General features: G+C 35.8%; 1 non-coding gene across 1 annotated transcript; it reads left to right on the top strand.

Moving 5' to 3' along the window:
- Positions 1 to 3832: 3832 nt before the first annotated feature.
- Positions 3833 to 3939, top strand: LOC141716310 (small nucleolar RNA R71). The gene has a single exon (XR_012573023.1). It is a non-coding gene; the product is annotated as a small nucleolar RNA R71 (small nucleolar RNA).
- The last annotated feature ends 19546 nt before the right edge of the window (positions 3940 to 23485 follow it).

Genomic DNA, 23485 nt, shown 5'->3' with positions numbered 1-23485 from the left:
ATTCCCCAAACATCGAAGACCTCAACCTCGAGAAGCACGTTAAGAGGCATCTCATTCTTCTTTGATATATTACCAACATGCTGGAAGCAATCACACTTCAAAACGAACTGATGCGCATCCTTAAACAAATGTAGGCCAGAAGAATCCTGCTTGAAGGATACGAGCTGTTGTCTTTTCTCCACCATAATGGCTTCAATAAACAGTCGAATGACAGTCTCGCAAGATACCCTTCGTTTTACTGTACGGAATACATCTCCTGATGATTTGGTCAGCTCCTTGCCGAACAAAAACAGCTCATCCCACATGTACCACTTCACCTCATGAAGAAACTTCTTCCTTTGAGTAGAAGACAAGTCTGGAGGCATAATGTTTCTCAGAAGGTAGTTCACAATGTCTGCGAACCATGGTTCTTCCTCGTGCACCCCAAACAACTGCCCATCGGGAAAAGACTTATTTATAAATGTCTTATCATGTGAAGTCATACTTGGATCTTCTAAACGAGAGAGATGATCAGTGACTTGATTCTCAGTACCTTTCATATCATTGATCTCCAACTCAAACTCCTGAAGTAAAAGAACCCATCAAATCAATCTAGGCTTTGAGTCCTTCTTCGAGACGAGATAGTGAATAGCAGCGTGATCAGTGAAAACTGTCACTTTTGTCCCAAGCAAATAAGAACGAAATTTCTCAAAACTGTAGACAATGGCTAAAAGTTCCTTCTCAGTAGTAGTATAGTTCAGTTGAGCACTATTGAGGGTCTTACTAGCATAGTAAACCACATGAAATATATTGTTCTTCCTTGGCCCCAGAACTGCTCCAACTGTATAGTCACTTGCATCACACATCATTTCAAAAGGCTCATTCCAATCAGGTGCAGTTATGACAGGTGTCGTAATCAAACTCTTCTTTAAGCTCTCAAAAGCAGCTAGACACTCATCATCAAACTTGAAAGGGATATCTTTCTCTAGAAGATTGCACAATGGTTTAGAGATTTTAGAGAAGTCCTTGATGAACCGCCTATAGAAGCCCGTATGACCAAGGAAACTGCGGATTCCCTTAACAGAAATTGGTGGAGGAAGGTTTTCAATGACCCTCACCTTGGCTTTGTCCACCTCAAGACCTTTACTAGAGACCTTGTGCCCAAGAATGATGCCTTGTTGCACCATAAAGTGACATTTCTCCCAGTTAAGAACCAGATTTGTCTCAACACACCTTTTAAGAACTGCGCCAAGATTTTACAAGCACTCGTCGAAAGAATCCCCGAACATAGAAAAATTATTAATGAACACCTCCACATTCTGACCAATCATGTCAGAGAAAATGGCCATCATGCATCTTTAAAATATAGCAGGTGCACCACACAACCTAAAAGAAACTCTTCTGAAGGCAAAAATACTAAATGGACAGGTGAAGGTAGTTTTTTCCTGATCTTCTGGAGCGATGCAAATTTGATTATAACCCGAATAGCCATCTAGAAGACAATAGTATTCATGCCCATCCAACCTGTCAAACGTCTGATCAATGAAAGGAAGTGGGAAGTGATCCTTCCTCGTGGCCTTGTTCAGCTTCCTGTAATCCATGCAAACTCTCCACCCCGTGACTGTTCGAGTAGGAATGAGCTCATTTTTCTCATTAACAACCATTGTGATGCCTCATTTCTTCGGTACACACTGAATTGGACTCACCCAAGAACTGTCAGAAATAGGATAGATGATCCCTGCATCTAGCCACTTGAGAATTTCCTTCTTCATAACCTCTTTCATTATCGGATTTAGCCTTCTTTTTTGCTCAACTGTCGGCTTACTTCCTTCCTCTAGCAAAATTTTATGCATGCAATAAGAAGGGATGATCCCTTGATATCTGCTATAGTCCATCCAATTACCGATTTGAATTCTCTTAGAATTCTCAAAAGATTTTCCTCATCACTACCTGAAAGATCAGATGCAATAATAACAGGCAAAGTAGATGCATCACCTAAAAAAGCATACCTTAAGTGTTCAGGCAATGGTTTAAGCTCGAGTGTAGGAGCTTTCTCAATAGATGGCTTGAGATGCCCCTCAGCATTTTTGAGTTCTGACATTCCAAGAGATTCAAAAGGCAAATCCATCATTCGCTTCCAAGGAGAAGCATTCAAATACTGTAACTCCCCATCACCTTCATCATCTTCACTATCTAAATTTCCCAACAAGGCTTTCTCTAAGGCATCAGACCTCAGTATTTGATCAGTTCTGAAGTAACCACATAATCAACCAATTCCACTTTTAAGCTTTCAGTAGGGAATTTCATGGCATTGAAAATATTAAAAGTCACATCCTGATCCAGTACTTGCATATTGAGCTCACCCTTCTATACATCAATCAAGATTCGACCAGTAGCCAGGAATGGTCTTCCCAAGATTATGGGAATCTTTTTATCCTCCTCGAAATCAAGAATTACAAAGTCAGCAGGAAAGATGAGTTTGTCCACCTTGACCAAGACGTCCTCCACAATGCCTCGTGGATCTGTTATAGAACGATTGGCCAACTACAAGGACATATAAGTAGGCTTTGGATCAGTTAAATACAACTTCTTGAAGACAAACAAAGGCATCAGATTGATGCTAGCTCCCAAATCACATAAAAACTTGTCGAATGACAAGTTTTCGATGGTGCAAGGAATAGTGAAGCTCCCAATAACTTTAAGCTTCAAAGGCAACTTCTGTTGTAGCACAGCACTGCATTCCTCCGTGAGAGCAACGGTCTCTAAGTCATCGAGCTTCACTTTTCGAGAGAGAATACCTTTCATAAACCTCGTATATCTAGGCATCTGTTCAAGAGCTTCAGCGAAAGGTATGTTGATATGGAGTTTCTTGAACACCTCCAGAAACTTAGTAAATTGCTTATCCAACTTTTGTTTATGCAGCATTTTAGGAAAAGGAGGTGGAGGATAGACCTGTTTCTCCCCTGTATTACCCTCAGGAGGAGTGTGTTCCACAGTTTTCTTCCTTTTTTTCCACTTCTGTTTTTTTCTGCACATCTTCTTCAGCCACAGCTTCATCTTCTGAAACTTGAGATTTTTCGGGATTCGCAACCTTCCCAGACCTCAATGTAATTTCCTTAACATGCTATTTTGCTTCCTTTTTTCCTGGAACTTCTGTGTCACTAGGGAATGTACCAGGTTATCGATTCAGCAAGGCATTGATATTCTGCCCAATTTGGCTCTTTAAGGTCTTAATAGAAACTGCTTGGCTCTTGTACATGAGCCTCAACTCCTCCAATTCAGATTTTTCATTAGATTGTTGTAGTTGGAGTTGTTGTCTTGGTGCATATTACGGTTGTTGAAAATCGGGAGGGTTGTATTACTTTGCTACATGCTGCTAATAAGGCTGTTGCACCGTATTCTGAGTGTTACTCCAACTGAAGTTAGGATGATTGCGGTTGTTGGGATGAAAGGTGGCTATAACTGGTTATTACAACCTCTGAAAGTTGCTCACGAACTAAGATGATTCACTAAAAATAACACACTGCTCTGTCTCATGCGCACCAACACAAAACTCACAGACACTAGTGATCTGATTAACTCCATAATTGGCCAAAGAATCCACCTTCATGTCAAAGCCTTAAGCTGAGCAACTATAGTGGTAGTTACATCTACCTCCAGAATTCCCGCTACCTTGCCTTGAGGTAGTCTTTAAGAAGGGTTCTGGTATTCATTAGCAGCCATCAGTTCAATCAAATCATAAGCTTCATCGTAGCTCTTAGCCCCTAAGACTCCACCTGATGTTGCATCAAGTATGGGTCTAGACTGTGCTCCCAAGCCATTATAAAACCAGTTAATAATCATTCAGTCGGGCATCCCATGATGAGGACACTTTCTAAGCATCTCCTTATAACGATCCCAAGCTTCACATAAAGACTCTTCCGATTGCTGTGTAAATTGAGTAAGAGCATTCCTGATTGCAGCTGTCTTTGCCATATGAAAGAATTTAGTAAGAAACTTTTGAGCAAGATCTTCCCATTTGGTGATAGATCTTGGTGGTAAAGAATGCAACCAACACTTAGCTTTATCCCTCAGAGAGAATGGGAAAAGCCTTAGCTTTATGGCATCTTCAGACACGTTGTTGAATTTGAAAGTGTCGCAGATCTCGATGAAATCTCTAATATACATATTGGGGTCTTCCGTTGGAGAGCCCCCAAACTGGACTGAGTTCTGCATATCTGAATCGTGCTAGCCTTGATTATAAAAGTGTTAGCCGCGATGGCTAGTTTGACAATGCAAGACTGAATATCATTGATCTTCAATTGAGAGTAATCCATCAAAGCCTTTGGATTCGCTTCTGGTTCTCCCATTGCAACAAGAGCTTCTTCTTCAACCTTCTCCTAAACAAAAAAAATTTCAACTACTTCCTCCACTTTATCCAGTATTCTCTTTCGAGATCGAGAACACGTTAGCATACACGCTCTATAGAGTACCTGAAAAAGAAACAAGCAAACAAGTAAGTAAAATATTAGAGTCAGTGAACTCTAACGACCACTGATGTCAAGCACATAAACTAAAAATTAACACTGAGTCCCCGGCAGCGGCGCCAAAAACTTGTTACGATGAGAACACGCGCTAATTTACACGCAAGTATACGCGTTTGCAAGTAATATAGAATTCTTTCTAGTTCATTCCCACAGAGACTGGTTTAGGTTAAGTTCAATTTATGCACTTATGCAACATGACATGGATATCGTTCAAAGCTAAGATAAATAACAAGTTGAGTTTTTGATTAACTAAGAGATTATACTAATTAACTATAACTAAGAAAATTGAGGCTGAATTACTTATATGAGACAAACATGGGATTCTAACTTCATTAAATACTTCATTCAATAGCCTATTGTTAGATATATTTGTGATGTCGTGGCTAATATGATTTGTGTTTAAGTTTTCAGATCTTACTTAACAGGACAAATCAGTACTTAACTGAAAATCAGCACTTATACTGAAGACAAGACTTAAGATATCAGAACTTAAGTTATCAGAAGATATTTATCAGAAGATATTTATCAGGAGATAATATCAGGACTTAAGGAGACTTTTAGATAAGGCAGGCGGCTGATTGAAAGGAAAGAAGATCAAGACAAATACAAGAAGAAATATGCATGAAGAAGGAATTCTATGAAGAATAGAATACTTGGAAGAAAAGATAACTAGTTGATATATTTTAGGAAGCAGGATTATATTCCATATCAATTTAAACATTATCTTGTAATTGTGTAGTATATAAACACAGACATAGGGTTTACACTATATGTGTTATCATTATCGAAATTATTATTCATTATAACCCTAGCAGCTCTCGTGATAATTTGTTCATCATTGAGAGAGGACAGTTCCATATTGTAACAGAGTTTATTGTGTTGAATAAAATATGTGTTCTGTTACTTGTGTTCTTTAATTCAATTTTATTGTAGTAAACACTGTATTCAACCCCCTTCTACAGTGTGTGTGTGTGACCTAACAAGTGGTATCAGAGCAATCTATTAACACACATACAGTTTAAGATCCAAAAACAATCATGTCTGAAGAAGAAACTCCAACCAAGCCCACCAAAACTGAAGAAACTCCAAAAACCATAACCCATAGTCGATATGAGACTATAAGAGTTCCCATGTTGAGACCTTCTGAGTATTCCATATGGAAAGTGAAGATGGCTATATTTCTGGAAACTACAGATCCAGAATATCTCGACAGGATTAATGAAGGACCACATATGCCAACCAAACTCTCTGTGGAAGTTGCAGGTCAGACAGCAAAGTCTGTACCAAAGGAGAAAAGTGATTACACTGCTGAAGATATCTCATCGATTGCAAAGGATGCAAAGGTAAGACACTTGTTGTATAGTGTCATTGATAATGTCATGTCAGACAGGGTAATTTAATGCAAGAATGCAAAAGAGATATGGGATGCTTTGGTAACAAGGTGTCATGGAACTGATTCAATCAAGAAGAACAGGAAAATAATACTCACTCAAGAGTATGAGCACTTTGACTCAAAGCCTGATGAGTCATTAACTGATTTATATGGCAGATTTGTCAAACTCTTGAATGATTTGTCACTAGTTGACAAAGAGTATGATATTGAAGATTCAAATCTTAAATTCCTGTTAGCTCTTCCTGAAATATGGGATTTGAAGGCCACAATAATAAGTGACAACTATAATCTTGATGAAACAACTCTTAATGAAATTTATGGGATGCTCAAGACTCATGAACTTGAGATGGAACAAAGAAGCAAGAGGATTGGAAGAAAGTCAAGGATAGTTGCCTTTGTGGCTGATGAGGAAAGTCCCAAAATTGCTGCCTCAAAGAAAGGCAAGGGAAAAGCTCTCATCACAAAGTCTGATACTGAGTCATCAAGTTCTGATAGTGATGATGACTCAGAAACTGAAAGTATACCTGAGATAGACCCTGATGAAGAGAAGATGAAGCTGTGTGCTCTTATGGTGAAAGGAATCACAAAGATTGCATACAGGAAATTCAGGAGAGGAAAGAATTTTCCCAGGAAAGGTGCAAGTTCTGATAAGAAAGGTTTCAGAAAATCTGAAGGCAAAGGAGGAAAGTCTGACAGAGGAGATTACTCAAATGTTAAATGCTACAACTGTGATGAGAAAGGCCACATATCTCCTGATTGCAGAAAAGGGAAGAGTGACAAAGTCAAGGCTCTTGTCACAAAGAAGAAAAGCTGGTCAGATGCTTCAGATTCTGAGGATGAGGAAAACTATGCCTTGATGGCAAATGCTGATAGCAGTTCTGATACTGCTGACATAAAGGTACCTCAAACTACTTATGCCTTTCATACTGATGATATTACTGAGTTGAGAAGATATCTTAAAACCATGTTCATTAGTTATAAAGATCAAACTTTAACATGTGAAAGATTAACTTCTGAAAATCTTGTTTATAAGAAGAGGAATGATTATTTAGAAAAAGAGTTAGTCATGTTCCATCAAACTCAGAGAGATAGAGATGATGCCTTTTATGTTAAGGATGAAGTGCTAAAAATGAATGAATCTCTAAAAACTGAGTTAGAAAAGGAAAGAGAGATTATCAGGACTTGGACTAACTCTGGTAAAGCAACTCAGGATATTCTTAGTAGTGGAAACTGGAAAGAGGGCTTAGGTTATGGAGAAGATAAGAACAGTAAGGGAACTGTAGAAACTGAGCCTATAGTCGTTAAACAAAAACCAAAGGTAAATCCTGTTAAGTTTATAACTGCAAAGACTGATATTGAGAAATCAGAAGTTAAGGAGAAATTAACTTCTGACAAACCTAAACAGGATAAGCCAACTGAAGTTAACATAGGCTTAATGACTAAGAAGCAGCTTAAGCATAAGCTGAAAGAGGTTAAAAATGTAAACAAGGTAAAGCCAACTAGGAAAAATAGGAATAGAAAGGAAGGTGTGAACAAAAGTAACAATTATAAGCCTGTTCCTAATGCTCCTAGAAAAATATGTCATAACTGTGGAAATTCTAACCATCTGGCTTCTTTTTGCAGGAAGAATAAGAACATAAACTCCTTACCCTCAAAATCAGGAGTTAAGAGTCAGTCTGTTAGATATAAGCCACAAAATACTTGTTTTCATTGTGGTAGTTTATGGCATTCCATTTATACTTGTAAGGAATATCATAGTTTATACTATGATTATTATCAAATAAATCCTTCTGTAAAGAAAGTTAGCATTATTCCTTCTAGTGTAAGTTCTGATGCAAAGTCTGATATTGCAAATTCTGATAAAAAAACTGTTAACATAAACTCTGATGCTAAATCCGCTGCAAATGTTAATAAACTTAATAAGGCCAAAGGATCCAAGCAAGTTTGGGTCCTTAAAACTAACCATTAGTGGTCTTTGTGATTGCAGGGCAACAAGAAGAACATCCTAGTTCTGGACAGTGGATGTTCAGGACATATGACTAGAAATAAAGCCCTGCTATCAGACTTTGTGGAGAAAGCTGGCCCAGGTGTTTCTTATGGAGATGGCAACATGGGATATTGCAATATCAATCTTGGGAATGTCATCATTGAAAAAGTAGCTCTGGTCTCAAGACTTAAACACAATCTGCTAAGGTTAGTCAAATCTGTGACAGAGGTTATCATGTGGATTTCTTTGAATAACACTGTGAAGTTGTAAGCAAATCTACAGGCAAAGTTGTTCTGAAGGAATACAGGCATGGTAACATTTATGAAGCCAAGCTTTCAACAAGTACTGATGGTTCTGCAATCTGTCTGTTGAGTAGAGCATCAATTGAAGAAATCTGGAATTGGCACAAGAAACTCTCTCATTTAAATTTCAAGAATATAAATGAACTAGTCAAGAAAGATCTTGTGAGAGGACTGCCAAAATCAGTATTTGCTCCTGATGTACTTTGTGATTCTTGTCAGAAGGCAAAACAAAGAAAATCTTCATTCAAGAGCAAGACTGAATCATCAATTCTTGAGCCTTATCACCTATTACATGTTGATCTATTTGGTCCAGTGAATGTCATGTCTATTGCAAAGAAGAAATATGTTATGGTCATAGTGGATGAGTTCACCAGATACACATTGGTTTATTTCTTGCACACATAAAGTGAAACTGCATCTATCTTGATTGATCATGTCAAACAACTGGATAAATTGGTCAAAGACTCTGTGAAAATCATAAAGAGTGATAATGGCACTGAGTTCAAGAATTTGATTATGGAAGACTTCTGCAAAAACCATGGAATCAAGCATGAATTTTCTGCTCCTGGAACTCCACAGTAAAATGGAGTTGTTGAAAGAAAGAATAGAACTCTTATTGAAGCTGCACGAACTATGCTTGATGAAGCAAAGTTACCAACCTACTTTTGGGCTGAAGTTGTGCAGACTGCTAGTTTTACTCAGAATGCAACACTTATCAACAAGCATGGAAAAACACCATATGAGATGGTGAAGAAAAAGAAGCCTAATCTAAAGTATTTTCATGTATTTGGATGCAAGTGTTTTGTTCTTAAGACTCATCCCGAACAGCTATCCAAATTTGATCTAAAAGCTGATGAAGGAATTTTTGTTGGATATCCACTTTCCACAAAAGCCTTCAGAGTCTACAATTTAAGAACAAGGGTTATCATGGAATCTATCAATGTCTCCTTTGATGATAAGAAAATTATTGGACTTGAAGATTTCAATGATCATGATCAGCTGAGATTCGAAAATGAAGTTTTAAATTCTGATTCTGTAAATCCTGACAGTCTAAATCCTGATACTGCAAACTCTGATGGATTAAACTCTGATGTTATTGAAACTGTGGTGACTACGCCCAAGGAAAATGCACCTGTGCAGGGGGAGCATATTGAAGATTCAACCACATCTCAAGAAGCATCAGAACCTACAACAGGCTCTTCAAGTTCCGATGGGCCAAGTTCTGATAATTCTGGAAACTCAGATTATGATATTTCTGGAAACTCAAATTCTGAAGGATCCAACTCAAAGAGCATAATTTCAAGGGGAGCATCAGAAAATGTTGATGGAGACAGCATGGATCATGGGGGAGCATCCAGTTCTAGAGATAACCTTCCATCTGCAAGGAAGTGGACTAAAGCACATACACCTGACTTAATTATTGGAAATCCTGATGCAGGTGTCAGAATTAGAACAGCTACATCAAATGAATGTCTCTATCATTCTTTTCTATTTCAGACTGAACCAAAGAAAGTGGAAGAAGCTCTTCAAGATGCTGATTGGGTGCAAGCAATGCATGAAGAGTTAAATGAATTTGAAAGAAATAAAGTCTGGACCCTAGTGCCAAGACCAAAGAACAGGTCTATTGTTGATACAAAGTGGGTGTTTAGAAACAAAACTGACAGTGATGGCATAATTACAAGGAATAAAGCAAGGTTGGTTGCAAAAAGATACTCTCAACAGGAGGGAATTGATTATGATGAAACATTTGCACCAGTTGCTAGATTGGAAGCCATAAGAATATTTTTGGCTTACACTGCTCACAAGAAGGTTAAAGTCTTTCATATGGATGTGAAAAGTGCTTTTCTCAATGGAGAATTGGAAGAAGAGGTATATGTTGAACAACCTCCAGGTTTTGTAGATTCAAAATTTCCTAATCATGTCTACAGACTTGATAAAGCACTTTATGGCCTTAAGCAAGCTCCAAGAGCATGGTATGAGACTTTAACTCAGTTTCTTCTGGAAAGTGGATTTAACAGAGGGACTATTGACAAAACATTGTTTTATCTCAAACATGGAAAGGACTTACTTTTGGTGCAGATATATGTTGATGATATCATTTTTGGTTCTACAAATGACAAACTTTGTAAGAAGTTTGCCAAGATGATGCAGTCAAGATATCAAATGAGTATGATGGGAGAACTTAGCCATTTTTTGGGCCTTCAAGTCAAGCAGAATGAAGAATGAACTTTTATTTGTCAATCTAAGTATACCAGAAATTTATTGAAGAAATTTGGAATGCAAGATTGTTCAAGTGCATCCACTCCTATGGCCACTGCAACAAAATTGGATAAGGATACTGGTAAATCAGCAGATATTACTGATTACAGAGGTATGATTGGCTCACTACTCTATCTAACTGCAAGTAGACCTGATATCATGTATGCTACCTGTCTCTGTGCAAGATTTCAAGCAGATCCAAGAGAACCTCACTTGACAGCTGTGAAAGAATTTTCAAGTATCTTAAGGGTACAGCTGATCTGGGATTGTGGTATCCTAGAGAATTAGACTTTAAGCTAATAGGTTACTCAGATGCAGATTTTGCAAGATGCAAAATTGACAGGAAAAGCAAAAGTGGAAGCTGCCAATTTCTTGGAGGTAGATTGGTTTCTTGGTTTAGCAAGAAACAGAAGTCAATTTCCACATCAACTGCAGAAGCAGAATACATTGCTGCAGGAAGCTGTTGTGCACAGATTCTGTGGATGAAGAATCAGTTACTGGATTATGGGTTAGAATTTTCTAAAATCCCTATTTATTGTGATAATCAAAGTGCTATTGCTATGACAGGTAATCCAGTTCAACACTCAATGACAAAGCACATCAGCATTAGGTACCACTTCATAAGGGAACATGTGGATGAAGGTACAATGGAATTGCATTTTGTTCCAACAGATCAACAACTAGCAGATATCTTCACAAAACCACTGTGTGAAGCTACTTTTACAAGATTGGTAAATGAACTTGGAATGGTTTCAGGTTCTTTCTCTAAATCTGCTTAGCTTATGTTCTGATACATCAGACTTTATGATCAGTATTTACAGATATTACTATCTGTGTGTATTCTTTGCTTAAATTGAAATTTGCTTAAGTATTGATTGTTTTCTGATGTGATTTTCTAAACTCTGATAGTGATATGAATGTTTCTGTGACTATTCAATCCAATGAGGATAACTGTGTTAGATGTTGACCTAGTAGTCTTTAACATACTAAAGATCCCGTTTTTGAAGTAATTGTTTATGTGGAAATCTTTTAACACAAGCAAATTCTGATATTGAGCTTAGTTAAGTTTACTTTGTGTATCTTATTACTAAGTCAAAAACTAGAATAGTGCTTCTTATCTGTTAAGTTCTGATGTTAGTAAATCTGATGGATGTACTAAGTGCTGATAAGCCTCACTTATCAAAAGAAAAAGAAAAAGAAAAAGAAAAGAAATAAAAATCAGGTACTCCTTTGAGATCTAGAGTAAAATTGTGGAAGGGAAGACCCAAGTGCATTGCTGGTATTAAGTAACATGCATCAGAAAAGCAAAAAAAATTCTTGGTGACTTTTCACACTTTATGATTACTGGAGAAATACTCTGATAGCAGCATAAATTCTGATAAGCAGTCGTAACTCACTCACACTGAGAAGCCACTGTAAAATGGAATTTCAAAAGATGCATAAAATGAGCACAAAACAGTTGAGGTGGACTCATGCATGAACTCATTCAATAGTAGGCTTCAGTATAATGACAGATTTTGAGTAAAGTTCTTAGTTATGCCTTATTTCTAAGATGTACTGAAGTGAATCAGACTTTACTCTTTGTCTGATATTTAGCTTAATGCACACACTTACACTCCATATGAATGATGAAAATTACTGTGGTGATAAATGTTTTTTTAGATGAACAGTTTATGTGTCAGATTGTATAAATTCTGAGGACAAGTTCTGATGGAAGTTCTGATGATTAAGTTCTGATGAAACCATATCAGTATTTGTGTGAAGAATTACAGGAATAAACATTCACTTTTCGAGTTAAAAAGCCATATTCTGATGACTTTTAAATCCTGATAATAATCAAGTTCTGATACTAACGTGGCAGTATTTATTTACTTGGTTTATTTTTGGTCATTACTTGAACGATAATTTTTTTACAAAATATTGGTTTATGTGAGAGAAAACAGTCATAATCATTGCGGGTTAGTGGTTAGTGTGTATGTCTTGAAAAACTGCATGCGCACAGTAATTGTTATTATATCCCGTGCCCATTAACTCTGGCTTTAGATCTTTTACTGACTGTTATTATTTCACATCAGTCTAGGGAGTCGAGGGGTCATTATTTTTACTTGTAATTTTTAACCAGTCATCACGTCCCTTGGTATTCTATTGGCTATTTAAACCGACTATTCATTCCAGCCAAAACATCTTTCATTTTATCACAAACTCACTCTCTTTTTATTCACATCAACAAAAATGGTCCGTTTCAACTTGTTCCTGAACTATGAAACCTTTAACATCGAGTTGAGTTGTGATGAATGGCAACAGGAGTGGCATGTCACCGCCATTTCTGAAGAGCTTTGGAACTCAGTTCCACAAGAGGTTCACACAGAACTCTTGTTCTTATCATTGGAGTATCACCTTCATCTTGATAGTTTGGAAGAGGAAAGGAGAGAAGCTCTCCGTCAGCAAGAACGGATCATCTGTCTTGCAGTGCTCTTCGTCAGCAGTAGAAGGAGCTAGTAGTTAGGTCTTCTTAGACTAGGACTAAGGCTGTTGATGTTAAGAATCGTAGAATAGGACTATCTTGTACTTTTTGCATGTAATTGCTAAATTTCATCAAATGTAATCATCTGATATATCAATGAAATTTTCTTTAATTACAAGATTTGTTCTTTGTTTCTCAAATTATGTGACTGTGCATGTTTAATTGCAATTTATTAATCTTTATTTCATCAATTTTTAATTTTATTTTGTGATGAATGTTTTGATTAAATTCTGTTGATTTGAGGAAACAACTGAGGAACAGGTTCCAATATCAGAACCTGTTGTTGTAAAAGCTGAGAAGGTCTCTTCTCAGAAAGATACTGTAACTGGGAGTTCTAGGCCCCTCAAAAGACTTAGAAAGTTAAATTCTGATAATAAAGCTCCTACAGTGTCTCCACCTTTAAAGAAACAGAGAGCTCACAGGGACATAGTTGAGTCAGATTCAGAGGATGTAGTGGAAGCAGCTAAGGAAGGGGATTAGGAATCTCTGATCTCAACAGAACCAATTGTTATTGAATCACTTCCTTCTGCACAACCAGAAACTGCTCAAGATAGAATACCTACACCTCCTATGTCACCTATAGTCGATCCAGTACATACTGAAGAACCAGGTACAAGTGCTGAAATTGATATTCATAACTTGATTGTGCCTGAGGTTTTGTACTTGGAAGCTCCACCAATTCAACTCACTCCACCAACAACATTAATTTTGGATGTTGATCAGAACCTGGCTGCAGATCAGAATTTAGAGGATGATGTTGAAGCCTCTATAGCCTCACATACTGCTATTTTATCAGAGGATGCTGATACTGCAGGATCTACAAGTTCTAATGCTGCCAATGAGAATATTACTGGTGAAGCTGCTGCTAATTTAGATGCGGATACAGCTGGTCCATCAGGACATGCACCTCAACAAACAGTTAATAAAGCTGATTTAGTCAAGAAGTTTGTTACAGGGGAAGCACCATTACCTTGGAGTGAAACTCCTAGAGGAAAGGAGTGGACTAAGGAATGGAACACAGTTAGTTTTGTTCCTTCTGGAAAGATTCTTGCTGAGCATCAGGCAAAAGCTAATGAAATGCTGATAAATGATGATTTTAAGGCACATATGAGAGTTACTGTATTGAGTACTAGGCACCTTCAAGGTCTACACTCAACAACTCATGCCAAGGTGAACAAAATTCAAGAAACCTTGATCCAGCAAGATATGAATGTGAAACTTCAAAAGAACAGATTTTTTAAGCCAGCCTTTGACAGAATTGCCTACATTGAGAAAACTCAGGAGAAGCAACAAACTCAGATTGATGAAATTCTAAAGAATCAAGCTTCTCAGCAAACTAAACTCAATGAGATCCAATCCTCAGTGGACTTGCTTGTCTCTCTTCTTTTACCTGCTGATGCCAAAAAGGGGGAGAAAGTGATTAAGTCCAAATGTAAATCTATTCAGACACTAAAGGGAAAGGATGATGGAAATTATGACCAGGGAAACTCTGATAAGGGTAGAGGTCAAGGTCAAGGCAAAGGATTTTCATGAAGTAAAGCTAGAATTACAAGTCAAGGAACAAGTTCTGATACTGGGAGAAGAATAAGTTCTAATACTGGTAAAAGGATAAATTCTGGTGAACATCTGGAACTTGATGAAGAAATTTCAAAGGAATTATTTCTTAAAGAAAATCCAGGATTGGACTTTGAGAGCCTAAAGGAAGAAAAAGCTAGACTCAAAGCATAAGGTGTCAAGACAAAATTTAAAGTTTATGTTGTTGAAAAGAAATTTCCAAAGCCTAAGGGTATTGTGATAAAGAAAAGAACAAATTCTGAGGCAACCAAAGCCAAATCACAACTGGAAATTGATCCAAGGTCCAAGGGCAAAGAAAAAGTTGATGAACCTGTAAAGGTTTATATGCCAGTCATGGATGAAGAAATAATTGATGAAGAAGATGCTAGTCTTACTCTGATTTCAAAGAAGATTTTTCAAACAACCTCTGACATGGCTCATGTTGTTTAGAGTCAAGATGTAGTAAGTTCTGATATGACAGTGAAGCAAGCAACCTCTAACATAGCTCAAGTTGGCTTGATATCAGAAGATAAGGAAAAGGAAACCTTTAACATTGCTCATGTTATACCTTCAAAGATACTCCTACCAGGATTCACCAAAGCTAAACAGACTCAATCTTTGAAGACTGCAACAAGTGGTTTTGAAGCAAGAGTTGTTACAGGAAAGGAAGCAAGAGATAAATCTGGATTGGGTAGTTCTGATGAAAGAAGAGTACATAACACTACCAACGATCCAACTTCCTTAAGTGAACCAGGAGTAGGAGCAACTCCTGAAAGATTGAATCGACTTGAATCTGTACAAATGGTTTACCAAACCTTTTTGAAAGAACATATCTTGTTATATTTTATGACAGATGGAAGGGTATACCATATCAGGCAGAATGCTATACCACTGAAGTATTTTGAGGAACTGGAACATGTTCTATTCATACTTCAAGTGAAAAATAGATTAACAGATAGTGCTGCAGGTTATTTAAAGTCACAAATTCAAAGACAGAAGAAGCTTTATTTTGTAAAGTCTGACAGCACATATTGTCCTAAGTACAGAGATCATACAGGTGATATTGTCGAAATGAAGCCTAACACTGCTAAGATCATAACTACTTTTCTGGGTTATAAGGCTGTGGAATTCAATCTAGAGTCTGACAAGGCATATCTGATCAGACTAGATCAGGAGATAAGAAAAGCTAAGATAAATGATCTCAGAGCAGCTATTTTTCAAACTGGTGAAGATACAGCTGAATTGATAAATGATAAAAGGAGAATGGTTTATGAACTTGAATATGCTGAGAGATGTCTTTTGAAGAACTATCTCAGAACAACTCCTGACATCAAAGAGATGAGAAATTGAAGTCAAGTCAAAGATCTGTATACAGACTGAAGCTGTTATCAGAAGTTAAAGATGGTAAAGCTATAAGGACTATAAGTTGTAGTTATCTAGTCAAATTCTCATGCATTTGTATATAATGTTTTTGACATCATCAAATATCTGTTGAACTTGTATATTATGTTAATTTACAAGTTGGGGGAGATTGTTAGATATATTTGTGATGTCATGGCTAATATGATTTGTGTTTAAGTTTTCAGATCTTACTTAACAGGACAAATCAATACTTAACTGAAAATCAACACTTATACTAAAGACAGGACTTAAGATATCAGAACTTAAGTTATCAGAAGATATTTATCAGGAGATAATATCAGGACTTAAGGAGACTTTCAGATAAGGTAGGCGGCTGATTGAAAGGAAAGAAAATCAAGACAAATACAAGAAGAAATATGCATGAAGAAGGAATTCTATGAAGAATAGAATACTTGGAAGAAAAGATAACTAGTTGATATATTTTAGGAAGCAAAATTATATTCCATATCAATTAGAACATTATCTTGTAACTGTGTAGTATATAAACACAGACATAGGGTTTACACTATATGTGTTATCATTATCGAAGTTATTATTCATTATAATCCTAGCAGCTCTCGTGATAATTTGCTCATCACTGAGAGAGGACAGTTCCATATTATAACAGAGTTTATTGTGTTGAATAAAATATGTGTTCTGTTACTTGTGTTCTTTAATTCGATTTGATTATAGTAAACACTGTATTCAACCCCCTTCTACAGTGTGTGTGACCTAACACCTATTGTTCTTAACCTTAACATGTAATGGTGATGACACTAATTAGATAACACGAAACTAGTAAACGCCAACTTTCGTTGTCTGAATACCCTACTACCAAGCATCCACAAAAGAGATAAAAGTTGGATAGACACCAACTATGTTGAGACCCTATATGTCTATATAATTTGACAACATAAAGGTTTAATGGATAAGTTATCTATCTTGATTACATAGGGCAAGTAAGATGGTTAAAATTACCTACGAATCATGCATAACAAATACATGAACCTATGCCAGCATGGCAAGTTCTAAACCCCTATATTCACTTTCGCTTCAATAGAGATTAACACGTTATTTTATAAGTTCGCGACGCTCATAAGACAAATAAACACAACCAATACTAGGATATCATACAATCACCACACACTAAGATATCAAATCAAAATAACTTAAGAAATCCATAAGTAAATCCGTTAGAACCCCATGGCAATGATTAGTTCATAACCGAACTCATCATCACCTTGGGTTCCCATGAAAGCATGGTATAATAAACTAGGTCTTTATAAAAATGAATAATAAACAAGAGTACGATCACAGGAGTATAAGGTTCAACAAATAAGAAAACTAGCATCCATAATTACAACTTAAACAAAGAATCACAAGAATAAACTATATCATCTTCGCTTTCGTTGAATTGTGTTATACGGTCTTCTTACGTCTTCTCCTTGCTCCTTGTTGTGACTCTCATATGTATCACGTACTTTAAAATGTCTTATTTAGGCTTTATATAGGTTGTAGAATCACCTTGGGCCTCTAACAGTCAAAATCATACAAGAATCAGGAAACTGCAGAATCGACCTAGCGCGGCCACGCGCTATCCCAGCGCAGGCGCGCTGTACTTCTGTCCAACCGGCACGGCCGCGCGCTAACACAGTGCGTGCACGCTAAACTTCTGGAAAAAATTCTGACTTATGTTTTATTGGCTAGTTCTTTATGGCGATCAACAAGCAATCATCCGAGGCACCTTTCTAACACCAATTTAGCACCAAAACAATGCTAAATCTCATCATTCCTTCATCTATGCCCTGAAATGCAAAACACTACAAAAACACATCAAATACACAAACAACTTGAGTACAAAACACTAATTTGAGCCTTTATAAATCATTCTACGTGGATATAAATACCACTTAACACCTGAACACAATGAGTTTTAAGTGTGTTTAGAAACCCAAGCAGTGTTGGGTACTTTCTTCTTGTTAACTGATTTAGCAGAAGTATAGTTAGAAGTCTCAGAAAGAATAGCATTCATAGATGTTTGTACATTTTCCCTTGCAGTTGTTGATCCAATACTAACTTCTTTGAGATCTACTCTTAGCTTGTGGTAACTTTTCATTACTTTTAAGTTACAAGGAATACAGTCAATTTTATCACAAAATGAATAGGGATCATTTGTCCTAGCTTCATTATACTTGCACGCTCCTTCAGCTGGCTTGCTAAAAACCTTTTTACAAAGGTGAGTTAGGTGATTCACAGAGCCACACTTTTCACATTTCTTCCTTGGAGCATCTGCAACAAGCAAAATTTTGCTTTTGTTTATCCCAAGCTTCCCATTTCTATTCTTCTTCTTCTTTCTTACATCTTCAGTTTTTGTTTCCTTGACAGGTGTCTTGGAATCTTGGTTATCCATGAGCTTCTTTTCAGCTTTTGAAGTTTGATCTGTTTCTGCATTTTTCTTCTCATTGTCTTCATCAACAATTTCTTGCTTTATGATCAACTCCTCTTCACTGAAATCTACTTCACATGCTTTGAACATAGGTGAGCCAACCTTTTTCAGCATAGCTGGAACATCTTCATTTTCATTTGTTTTCCCTTTTTCACCTAAAGCTTTCTTCTTGTTATTCAAGGCATCATAATCAAGACCAATAGCAATATTTGCACATGGCTTGTTCTTTTCATGGTATTGTCCAACCAACTCAGATGTAATTCTGAAAGATTTCAACTTGACTTCATTCTTTTCTAACTTCTCCCTTAACACAGCTTCAATTTCATTTGCACACTTGAGCTTGTTCTTTAGATATGCATTTTCTTGTTTCACAACTTCAAGCTCTACAAGCAATAGCTCAGTTTATTGTTTCTCATTTTTAAGTTTCTCATTTATCTCTGTCAAATGGCTGACCTCTTCATTAGCAGCAACCATACTTCTATGAATGTGAAACATTTCTGTGCTCATCTTTTCAACAGTTTCCTTATATTGACTCACATTTAAATCAATGGTGGTAAGAGTTGGTTCATGTGTTTTTGATGAGGATGACTCTCCTTGCTCCAAGGCCATAAGTGCATAATTTCCAACTTCCTTATCTTCATCATTATCAGAATCATCCCAACTCTTTTCCTTTGCAATATAGGCTTTGCTTTGCTGTTTTTTCAGAAGAGCTTCATACTTTGCTTCTAGTTCAAGATAGGCTTTGTCTTTCTTTGCTTTCGTGGGTTTCCTGTATTCTGTAGCAAAATGGCCTAGCTCATCACAGTTATAGCACCTCATCTTTGATCTGTCAACAGATCTAGTTTTAACCATTTTTGCTATCAGATGTGTACTTTCCTTTTCCTTTCCAGCTGTTGTCTTTGTTGAATGATGTCCATTACCCTTGAAGAATCTTGGCTTCTTTACTCTAATGTTAGAGAACTTTCTTTCCAGATAGGCTATTGACTGATCTAGCTCATCAAGTTCATCCAGGGTGTAGAACTCATCTTCTTCCAATTCCAGTATGACTTGTTCCTGTGAATCATTATTTCCTTGCTCACTTGTTGATGCAACTGGAGTCTGGGATCTTGGCTCATCATTAGAGGTCTGGCTTTCATTGACAATTAGAGCACTTGAGCCATCTACAACATGCCCTTGACCAACCCTTAATGACTTCCTTTAAATCATTTCCAATTCATATATTTTTAAGATTCTATATAAAACTTCCAGGGTTATTCTACTTAAGTTTCTCCCTTCTATGATTGCTGAAATTTTCTGTTCCAAATGGTCAGGGAGTGTGAGCAAAAACTTCAAGTTCACTTCTTCAGCTTCATAATATTTATCATGCAGCTGCAAGTCATTATTCAGCTTGTTAAACCTTTCAAACACATCAGTAATACTTTCCTTTGGCTTAGCCATGAAACCCTCTTACTGTGAAATCAGTATCCTTCTTTGATTTGACCTAACTTCCTCTGTTCCTTCACAGAGTATTTAAATCTTCTACCAGATCTACTTAGCAGTGTCATAGTTGACAATGTTATTGTACATTACATTGTCAAGTGACTCAATCAAGATTAACTGCAAGCCACTATCTAGGGAAACTTTTTCTTTCTCAGGCTCAGTGTATTTTGAAGGATCTTTAGGAGCATAATGAGCTGGGATGACCATATCTCCATCTGTAGATTCCTCAACTCTTACCATAGGAGTAAAGGGCCCATTTTTTAGGATCTGAATATATAGTGGATTGGCCATCCTGATAAACAACAACATTTTCTTCTTCCAAAGAGTGTAGTTAGTCTTATCAAAAGTAGGGATTTTGATGCTACTAATTTTCTGTGTATTTATTCTTCCAATATATTGAATCTGTTTACTTTCAGATTTTGCTCTGATACCACTTGTTAGATAATGAATCACAAACAGATGGGGGGGTGAATGTGTTTTTCTGTTTTTCTTGAAGTGTTTATGCTTATGAACAAAGTAAATTAGAATCTTGTAGTTAATTGTGTTAGTACTTATTTAGACAGATAAAACAGTGAACACAAATCTTTCAAAATCCACTTAATTTTATATTAAAATTAAGAACATTTTGCTACAAAATTTCTAGGCTCTTTGTTGATAAAGAGCTTAGCTTCTTACTTGAGAGAATACAAGATTTTTCTAATCTAAATTGTTACTTCTAACAAAGCTTCCAGTATTTACTTTATAGAACAGTAAACACTGGTTATTACACAGCATGCAACAGCATGTACTAAACCCTACTTTTGGATAATCAAATCTTTCTATTTCTGTCTTAGTGTATCTTTGCTAATCTTGCACGCCTGTGACTTTACTTTGACAGTTAATCTTGGCCTTTGATCTTGTACTCTTCAAGCTGCTTTTGTAGACTTGTCAGTCCAACTGATTAGATTGTTTATTGATTGATAATCTTGGATATTATACTGGTCTGCACTTTGTACTTTGAGTTTTACCTTGAGATCTCCAGTTTGGCATATAGAGAACTTGACATCTCGATAAGTATATTGGCTTATCAAGATCTTTAATCACTCTACAGCTGTCTTGACTTATCGAAGTCTCTGAGTTCTCTATAAGAGAATTTGGCTTATCGAGATCTCTCATCTTCATGTCTTCACTTTGGCTTATCGATAATTCTGAGTTCTCTAGTGATAAACAGACTTATCGATATCTCAAAGATCTCTAGTGATATTTTGACTTATCGGTATCTCTAGAGTTCTCTAGTGAAGAAATGTCTTGTCGATATCTCCATTCTTCATGTCTTCAAATTGACTTGTCGATATCTCTGAGTTCTCTAATAGCTTTCCTGACTTTTCGATAAGTCATTCTGGATTTCTCGAATAACTTCTCTATAACACTTAATATGTGACTTGTAGAGACCTTGACTTAGAATATTTTTCCCATAACAGATTTATTCAACTCTAAATTTCTTCATAATTCTTCTGAGCCATGATCTTCTTGATCTTTTTCCAGATAGAATTCGTAGGCTTGATACTGTTTATAGAAAAAGACTTCAGTCCGGCCTTGAACATTTTTACAGACTTAAGTGGTACAATACACAATGCAAACATAGATTACCATATAACTTACTTAGGGTTGTCAATTTGACTTAGTCTTGTTATTGTACAGGCATGTCTTGCACAACAGTAACACATTTGGGGTCTTATACTACACTTTTTTGGGCTTGCAATAGCCCATATATTGTGTAGTGTAAGTGATACAGAAATCAACTTATTCTACTAATCTATACTATACTATAATAACCGGAATGAGGTATAATTTGGTTCAACGATTATCCCATAATTTTAATTATTAAAAAAATAAATAAATAGTGTTATATATCCGCTAAACTATAAAATTATTAAACTACTACCCATATAGTCTACTTATCCTACTAAACTAGAAACACAACTTATCCTATTATTAAAAAATATAAATAAATAGTGTTATATATCCGCTAAACTACTAAATTGTTAAACTACTAGATATAATATACTTATCCTACTAAACTACGAGCACATGTTATCCTATTATTTTTATTATAAATTTATAATTATTATATATTTATATAAATATTTTAATATTATAATATGAAGGAATAAATAAAAATTTAAAATATTAACAAAAACTTGTACATCGCACGGGATTTAAGCTAGTTTAATTAATTTGTATAACATCTATCAATACTATTATATAATAGACGAAACATTAAAAGTTTGGTTCGTCGGTTGATCATTCTAATTCTAATTGATATTGAAGTCAACTTCATTTACCAATTTAAATTCCAATTTATATTTAATATTAAAGTCAAGTCTTCTACAAATATAATTTCTAATTCATATTGATGTCTATATTATTCTAATTGATACCGGAATCAACTTATTCTACTAATTTAATTAATTTGTATATCAATCATTAGTAAACAAATAATTTAATTATTACATAGATATTATATATATATATACTATCAAAAGTTAATTTATCAAAAATCAATTCAACTAGACTCAGTTGTTTAAAGAGAGGATAACTATCATCTAGGTCACATGTTCGAATCACACGGGAGGAGAATTTATGATTATGCCTCTTGAGACAGAACATGTCGCTTAAATGTGGTTTACCTTGGTTCCTATTGAGTGAGCCCCAGTGCGCACTCGAAGGGTAGTGCGGGTTCCCTACGATAAAAAAATCATATATACTATTTATCTGGATTAAAACAAAATTATCATATTAAATTGGGCATAAAAATTTAAAATCAAATTAAAAATAATTAGTTGGATTTTGTCGGCGTAACTAGTCTTGGGTAAAAACACAATAATGTAAACTATTGATTCACGATAAAATAAAGTTAATATCGGACGAAGTTTAATTCATATATTATTGATGTTAGGTCCCAATGTGTTTGTAGAAGGGGGGGTTGAATACAAACAGTACCGAATAATCGAATTAAATGCGGAATAAAAAATGTGAAACAAAATTCAAGTTAAATAAAAATATTATTAAACTTGAAAGGTGTTACAACAACTGTATCGATTACAAGGAATTAATCTCAAATTAATTATCACAAATCTAGAATAAATTCGACATGAACTTTTTCTATTTTTGTAATAAAAAAGATTCAAATGCTAAACGCAATTTGAGATTAAGTTCTAGGGATTTTGATCCGCTAGATTGATACACAAGAGCAAGATAAAGATTTCTAGTGGATTGGATTTAACTTTACAATCTAGAAATTTAATCTTGAAGTATGCAGATGAAAAGATGAAATATTTCTTCTTGATTTTCTTTTCTGCCTTGTTTCTTGACTTCTGTGTTCTTAATAATAAGTTGCTGCTTCTCTGCTTCTTTTTAAATCTACAAACGAATAGAATTGACTTGGCATGACAATCCTATAGCTGGCAAGAGTTTCGGTGAGACAATTGAATGAACTAGCAAGACAATCTGAATGAACTAGCATGACAATCAGAATGAACTAGCAAGACAATTATCCTCCTAGAGTAACTTTCGGTATGACAATGGAAAATGGCCTAGCATGACAATCGGTATGACAATCCTGATTGTCATGCTAGTTCATTTTCAATTGTCTT

This window comes from Apium graveolens, chromosome 3 (assembly GCF_009905375.1).
Source record: "Apium graveolens cultivar Ventura chromosome 3, ASM990537v1, whole genome shotgun sequence".
Classification (NCBI taxonomy): Eukaryota; Viridiplantae; Streptophyta; class Magnoliopsida; order Apiales; family Apiaceae; genus Apium; species Apium graveolens.
The sequence above is the reverse complement of the archived record's forward strand: the minus strand, read 5'-3'. Positions and strand labels throughout refer to the sequence as shown.